The sequence below is a fragment of the Mustela nigripes genome, chromosome 3, assembly GCF_022355385.1.
Source record: "Mustela nigripes isolate SB6536 chromosome 3, MUSNIG.SB6536, whole genome shotgun sequence".
NCBI classification, from domain to species: Eukaryota; Metazoa; Chordata; class Mammalia; order Carnivora; family Mustelidae; genus Mustela; species Mustela nigripes.
The window spans coordinates 6,424,882-6,433,108 of NC_081559.1; the positions used below are offsets into that span (position 1 = coordinate 6,424,882).

An 8,227-nucleotide genomic window follows, 5' to 3' on the forward strand; every position below is an offset into this window, starting at 1 on the left:
AATAAAGGAGATCAGTCAATGTTCTCTGTTTGTATTAAATGGACACTATAAATGAAATAATACAATCTCAAGTACCCATTTGTATGCAAAAAACTGATTTGTATGCACACACTACTCTTCTTCATGGGAAAGATTTCTTAAGGAGCAGGGGTCAAAGCAATTTCCAATTAACCTTTAGATACAAAAAACATGAAACTCAAAATAAACTTTTTCTGAATATTAAGACAATATCATTGATAATTTGAAGAAGTGCTGCAGTGATGAAAAACTATTAAGACACAAGGTAAAATCTGAACTCCTTTTTTAAAAGAACAGAATCTAAAAGAAATTCAATTTTGATTTATTTAGCAAGAAGTATTCTTTTTATTATGAAGCAGTTCCCTTTTCTGCCTATAGAAACATTAGAGAACTAATATATGATATATGCTAAAGAGTTAATATATAACATTATTAGATGAGATTCTACACTTGTCTTTAAGAATTGTATAACTACATTATGAGAAGGAAAAAATTAACATTCAAGGGCCAGAGTAAATTTTTACTGTTCTTGAAAAAGTTTACAGTAGATTTAACTAGGTGTCATTATTTTGTATTTCCATAGTGACTTAAGTATCTCCTTCAGTGACACACTACCTTCTTAATTAATGGTTTAACTGCTACCAGACTATAAATCTATAACAGGACTTTAGGGTTTTTAACTTTTACTTACAAAGGGCCAATGAATTTGGTGTATGTTTTAATTCTTGATAACAGTGCACACTGCCTCTAGTTAGGTCAGGAGTTATAGATATTCTATGGTCTATTGTCTATGCGTGTCTAGTGTAATATCTGTTTGACTATTATATCACTCTTTAAAATGATCCAAAGTGTAGTTCAGATGAGAAAAACTATCAGCTATTTTATTCTTATTAATATCAGTTTTCACATTACACTTGTCCTTTTTATCAAAATATGTTCCTGAAATTTAATTTCTTATATAATGCAGCTGAAGTTTTTTCTTTGTTAAGTTTAAACTCCAAACTTATACCAGGAATAAAAAAGAAGACATACAAAAGAATTTCAAATTCAGTTTCACTTCTACCAGAGCTATTCAAGACCAGGCACAGGGTGAAGACGTGTGATAGAAAAGGGTGTGTTATTAGACCACTGAATCTTTTAAGGAAATGTGAGGTTTTGAAAAAAAATAAGGAGCCATATCAAGAGAACTCAGACAAAATTGCAGTCCATCAGACTGGGTTGTTTTCTTTAATTTTCTTTGACATGCAAGTTATTTCCTTGTGCCCGTTTGGTATTTGCAGCTACAGTGATTATAGATACAAATGGCTCAATCGAGAGTACTAGTTAAACTCCAAGAAGCTCAAGTTCTCCTTAATCCACTATGAACTAGAAGTGAGGATTTTAGGCCATTAAATTAAAGACTCTGGAACAACATTCATTCAGATTCATGGGCTGCATTTATCAATTTTTTTCTCTAAACAAGATTCTCTTGGATAAAAGCAGCTAAATAAAAAATGCATAAACAAATACCTCTCTAAAAACCAGATTAAGGAAGTTCACCTACGAAACTACAGTTTTGACTTAGAATAATAATGTACTCTAAAATATGTCATGATCTTTTATCTCAATTTAGATAACTTTCTCTATGCTGTTTCATTTATTATAGTAACAAGAATTACAGAAATGTAACTTTTCGTAGGGCAGGCTATTTAAGGAAAAATTTCAATATGTGAAAGTATGTCAGTTGAGTCTATCTACTGAAGCTTTTTACAATGCCCATGATGGTGTTCTTGCCTTAGTCCCAACAGTTACTGAGGCCAGGACATACAATTTGAGTAATTTAAGGAATATTTCCATATCCCACAAATGATTTCTCCTGAAGGTTTTTCTATCCCTGAAATTCATAAGAATTTATTTAGATTCATAACTAGCACAGATGTCTAGTGGCTTGTCATCAAGTATTAGGTGAATGAATTAAGCAAATATTACACGAGGTAAAACATTACTATACTCTCGATTATTAGCTCAATTGAAGAGTTTTCATCAGGTACCTATGAGAAGAAAGTGTATATCAGACGATCACGAATGTCTGGGTGGAGGCAAGTAGATTAAAGAGACTGAAACACCAAAATCTTGAAGGGACCAGGGAGTCGTCAAGCCTGCAGCATCAATGAAAAGGTTAATATTTTCAAAAGTCAAGAAAGGGGTTTAAAAACCAATAGATTAGTACGAAGATAAATTCAAAATTTTAACTTAAATTAATATTTGCCATCCATAAGTGTTTGTAGACTGCATAGTATTAAAAAAAAAAATCCCCCAATTCCAGCTCAGTACCTAAATTTCAGGGAAATTCATAGAAAAGTAATTTGACAGATTGTGAAAATGGAGGATTTGAGGAGTACCACTGCAAGGCAGGCCTCTGCATATATTCTACCTAACAAAATACGTCTGGAATAATCATTTCTGGTAATTTCTAAGGTAAGGAATATATGTAGGCCCAGAGTGGAAGTTCAAGGGTATTCTGTATACCTTATAGGCACAACTATTTGAAGTGCCTTCTCCAAAGTTAGCCATAAAAGATTTTGAGGTAATCTATTGGCCTTATCACTTTACAGCCTCGCAAATAGCAATAAAAATAAGGCAAAAAATAAAAGAATAAAGTAATTTTTAAAAAAAAAACAATAAAATCACTGTATCTATCATCCATTTATCTATATCTGTATAGATAACACATAATCTAACTACCTATTGCTGAGCAACAAACTACCCCCAAACTTAACAGTTGAAAACAATAAGCATTTATTATATCACAATTTCTAGGAGTCAAGAATTCTCACAAGGCACAAATTAAACAAGTACTTCTAGTTCAAGAACCCATAAAACTGACAGACAAGCTGCAGTCTTATGTGAAAGCTCAATCCGGGAGGGTCCACTTCTAAATTTGTTAGAGGCAGTTAGTTAGAATGCCTGGAGGACAGCAAAGGGGAAGTCATAGCCAGCTCCTGGGAAAGTCAGAGGCCTGTCCTGACTTTCAAAACCGCAAGAAGCAAAATCAAACCGGACAAGCCTAAAATGGTGAATACGATGTCAGGAAACCCCTGACGAAATAAAAGAAAGAAAAGGCATGAAACACTGCTTCCAAGAGATCCCGGTCTCAAGTTATACTACCTCTTAGTTAAAAACTCTCAATAAAAGATAAAAACCCAGACCCAAACATGGAGCTCTCTCTCTTGAGTGACCCTCTCTCACATCTCAAGAGTGTACTTTCACTTTAATAAACTTTCTTGCTTATACTGCCTATCTGCTGTGTTGTATCTGTCTTTGAATTATTTCTCATAAAAAGAAACATCTTTTACATGGGCTGGGTGAAGGCCTCAGGGTTTGAGGTCTCCTTACCACCCAGCAATAAACTCACACACATGACAACTGGTAGTTCTTAGGTCCTCTCTGGCTACTGGCTGTAGACATCAATTCTTTGTCATACTGGTCTCTCTGTAGGGTTGCATATAACCTGGCAGTTTACTTCCCCAAGAATTTGGAATTCAGGAAAGATTGAGAAATGAGTCTCTCAAGGCAGAAACAAGAGTCTTTTGTATTACCTAATCTGAGAATTAACATTCCATAACATCTACAATATTCTGTTCTTTAGAAATGAGTTAATAAAACCACATGCAGCCCATGGTCAAAAGAAAGGGCTAATACAAGGGCATAAATATCAGGAAATGGAGATACTCCTTGCCATATTCACACATAATAGCATAAAATGAACTATTGGACTATTATTTATTTTATTTTTTAAAAGGGTCATTTAATTGGCTAACAGAAACTTGAAAAAAGGTTCATCATCATTAGCCATCAGGGAAATTCAAATCAAAACCACGCTGAGATACCAACTTATACCAGTTAGAATGGCCAAAATCAATAAGACAGGAAACAACAAGTGTTGGAGGGGATGTGGAGAAAGGGGAACCCTCTTACACTGTCGGTGGGAATGCAAGTTGGTACAGCCACTTTGGAAAACAGTGTGGAGATTCCTTAAGAAATTAGAAAAGGAGATACCCTATTACCCTGCAATTGCACTGGGTATTTACCCCAAAGATACACACGTAGTGAAAAGAAGGGCCACCTGTACCCCAATGTTCATAGCAGTAATGGTCATGGTCACCAACTGTGGAAAGAACCAAGGTGCCCTTCAATGGACAAATGGATGAGGAAGATACAGTCCATATATACAATGGAGTATTATGCCTCCATCAGAAAGGATGAATACCCAACTTTTGTATCAACATGGATGGGCCTGGAAGACATTATGCTGAGTGAAATAAGTCAAGCAGAGAGAGTAAATTATCATATGGTTTCACTTCCTTGTGGAGCATAACAAATAGCATGGAGGACATGGGGAGATGGAGAGGAGAAGTGAATTGGGGGAAATCAGAGGGGAAGATGAACCATGAGAGACTGTGGCCTCTGAGAAACAAATTGTGGGTTTTGGAGGGGAAGAGTGTGGGGGGGTTGGGTGAGCCTGGTGGTGGGTATTAAGGAGGGCACGTATTGCACGGAGCACAGGGTGTGGTGCATAAGCAATGAATTTTAGAACACACACATATGCAAATTAATTTTTTTTTAAAGATTCATTTAATTTTGCAGGGGGGGCGGTGCAGAAGGAGAGGGAGAGAGAGGATCCCAAGCAGACTCTCTACTGAGCATTGAGGCCAACACAGGGCTTGATTTCAGGACCCTGAAATCATGACCTGAGCTGAAATCAAGAGTTAGAGACTTAACAGGCTAAGCCATCCAGGCGCTTTATCATTAAAATCATAATCATACCTTTGTTACATGGGCTTTTATGTCTTAAAGACTAAAGGAAGTGAACAACAAATATGGATTTTTGAAGAAAAAAACTGCTTTGGGGGTCTAGAAATATTTTTACCTTTTTTTTTTCCTGCTCATTTCTAGGATTCCTTGAAAAAATCTGCACGTGTGAAGAGTGCGACATAGTGCAATCAGAGCGTTTTATCATGGCTTTCAGAAAGAAATTACCTCTAAATTATGCAAATTGCCTTAATCAACTGGATAAATATGAGTGTGAACAAAACGTAAAGTGTTGTTGAAAATTCATTGATATGCATGTTATCATATTCATCATTCTTATTGTTAGTCAACGGCCTGTGAGAGCCCCAGGAAAATACGGGTTTCCTGTTTCAATTCTCTACTCTCGTATTTATCTATGCTTTGTTGTTTTATTATTGTTACTGTCAGTCAATTTGACAACAAAGTATATAAAGTCATGAAAAAATAAGTGGGTGTAATATTGTTTGTTGACTGATTATGTGAAGAAGCAGTTTGATAATTTTTATAGTTTTTCAGTTTAATTGACAAAGAAATTGATGTAACTTTCTGGGGAATTTTTATATTAAAAACAGAAACACATAAACAGAAACATTTTTTAAAGGAAAAAATGTGCTCTAAACCAGAAATCTAAATATTAGTTAAAAATTACTTTTGAGATGGTGAAAATATACTGACTAAAGTCATGGATAGGGAAAATATTATTTTGTCTATGATTGCACAAAAGTAATCATTGGAATTAGAAAGGATTTTATGCTTAGTTTTAGGCACAGTTACCTTCAAATGAAGAAGAATGTGAAGTTCTTGAGAGCAAGATTGCAAAAATGTTATTTATGAAACAACCTCCATCCCATTTTAAAGTTGTGTTTTATCCAAAAATATACCCTGAAATAATGGTTGATTCTAACATTGATTTTTAAATGCCCCTTTCAGAAAGCATCTAACTCTATTTCTGTGAGAGAAATTTTATTTTCTGAATTTCACATGTTGATTTTTCCATTTTTTAACTTAATGTTTTTATACAAAAACATTTTATTTTATACAAAATTTGCTTTATACAAAAAGCAAATTCTCACAAGTATGTATTTTCTTATAAAACTCAAAACTCCCAAATCTTTAGTCATTTCTCATGGAAACTATTTCACAATTTATTCTCTTCCTATCTAATTACCCATAGCACATCATTAGAATTAACATGTTTTAAATATCCGTAGGGAAACATAATATTCAATACAGACTTTGAAGTTTACAAGGTTTGCACACATTCATGGCCCTGAAAGAGAATTCTAACTGTATGTAGAATTCTAATAGATGTAGTCTTATATAAGGTTAGCATGCCGACGATATTCTACATGTTGCAGTAATCAGGGAATAGAAGGACTATAAGGTCAAGAGGTAAACTTGAAATAGAGAAGAAAAATGAGGCCGGAGACAATTTATTAATGGCTCTCAGGTATCGATGTGGCTGGCTTAAAAATCATGTTACTTCTACCAGGGCTATGCACTTCCTACATAACAAAATTACTTCTCTTTTTGGCAAAAGCTTTCAAATATGTGTCTTCCATGAAGAAACCATCATGTGCTACTATTACAACTCATATATCACACAGGCTGACAGTATATTCAGAGATAAGGCCCTTATTCAGCAAATTTTGCCCAGACCTCAGCACTGTATAAATTACCTGTGTATCTGAAAATTATTAGTATTGGGTCTATTTCTTGGGAGTGTGTCCTTTATATAGTTTTTGATAAAGTACTCAACTTGAGAATAGTCTTTTTTCCTCTAGTTTGAGGTTTAAGTTGCATATTTCAGTTACTAATATGATAAAGCAAGTAAGTAGATGACATTTTAGAAGATAAAATTTTTATATATAACGTAATCATACACAGAAACATTTTCTTTCTCTTTCTGAAACTTTATCAGACATAATGCAATAATTTAGGAAGACAAGAAATAGCAATGTAAGATGAAAAGAGAAACTTATAAAGCAGAATTTATAAAATATTGCATATTTTCAGTTGGTTCATGAGTACGACATACTTCCTGTTATTTGAATAATTTAAAAATTGAATCAGAAGAGACGTGATAAAAATACCCTGGTTGACTTATTCATTCAGCAATTTGCAGTTACCCAGCAGCATTTAGCAAGTGCTTCCTTTCATTCTGTGTTGTCTGAAACCGACTGGAAGAATAAAAGTGTTTGCAGGCTTAGTGTTTGACATAAGGAGCCAATCAAGATTATTTTTGACTGGGGCACCTGGGTGGCTCAGTGGGTTGAGGCCTCTGCCTTCAGCTCAGGTCATGATCTCAGGGTCCTGGGATGGAGCCCCGCATCGGGCTCTCTGCTCAACAGGGAGCCTGCTTCCTCCCCTCTCTCTCTGCCTGCCTCTCTGCCTACTTGTGATCTCTGTCAAATAAATGAATAAAATCTTTAAAAAGATTGTTTTTGACCTATGACACATCCCAAATCTGGAGACTAGTCACATGGGACCCCAAGCAACCAGGGCTGTCTTCTCCTCTTCTCCGAGACATAGCCTGCTCTGTTCTCGGTCTTAAGCACTGACGTGAAGCCTAGGATCTCAAGAGTCCCCACAGTGGTTTCAAGACTCTGACCTTGGTTTCTACTGGTAGGGCACTGGCCCACACCTTTCCTGCCTGACCCAGTAAGCTTGTGGGAAGTGTTGTGCCCAATTGTTAGCAGCATGTTCTCCCCTAACTACCATGGGTACCTTCAGCCATGCAGCCCAGAAAATACAAATTAATTAAAACAAACAAAAATAAAACAAACAAGAATACACAAATTAACCACCCAGTCAGCCTTGAAAGCAGGAAGCTATTAGTAGGGATGTGACAGGAGGTAGTGGCGCTAATTATCTATATCCTTCTAGGAACAAAGACCATGTTGGTCTTAGAGAGGCACTCACATTCTGGAGATCCTCAGGAGGGGGTTGGTGGCTGGCTGGAGTTGTGATGTGAGTGGCAGTTCTCGGTTCAAGCTCGGGCTTTTATTGGACTCCGTCTCTACAGCTCATTTCAAGAGGAAAGCAAGCTGAATGAGGTCTCACGACATCATTGGATAAGAAGAATGTAATTGTGGTCCCTGCTTTTCTGCCTAGACTGTCTATCCTTCTACCCTCAGAAATGGCTTTCTTTCAGATTATCACGGGCAGGAAAGGGAGGAAACACTGACTCACTCTTGACCGGTGTTTTTAGACATAAACATGACTCACTTTAAGCAAGGGACTATTTTGGATCACTATTGCTTTATATTACCTTACTAGTAACAAACCAAAGACTGAAAACCTATAGTGACCATTTTTAAAATCTGCTTTCTGAACTCAATAGGATATTCAAAACTAAAGATTTTTAAACTTTTCATGA

The 8,227-nt window shown here is 35.8% G+C and overlaps 1 long non-coding RNA gene across 1 annotated transcript in view; it reads right to left on the bottom strand.

Annotated features, from left to right (window-relative positions):
• The window catches only part of LOC132012815 (uncharacterized), a 91,144-nt gene extending 83,181 nt beyond the window's left edge, over nucleotides 1-7,963 (bottom strand). The window contains exon 1 of the long non-coding RNA XR_009402772.1: nucleotides 7,771-7,963. This is a non-coding gene — a long non-coding RNA (uncharacterized LOC132012815). The remainder of the gene's footprint in view (nucleotides 1-7,770) is intronic.
• Nucleotides 7,964-8,227: the final 264 nt, after the last annotated feature.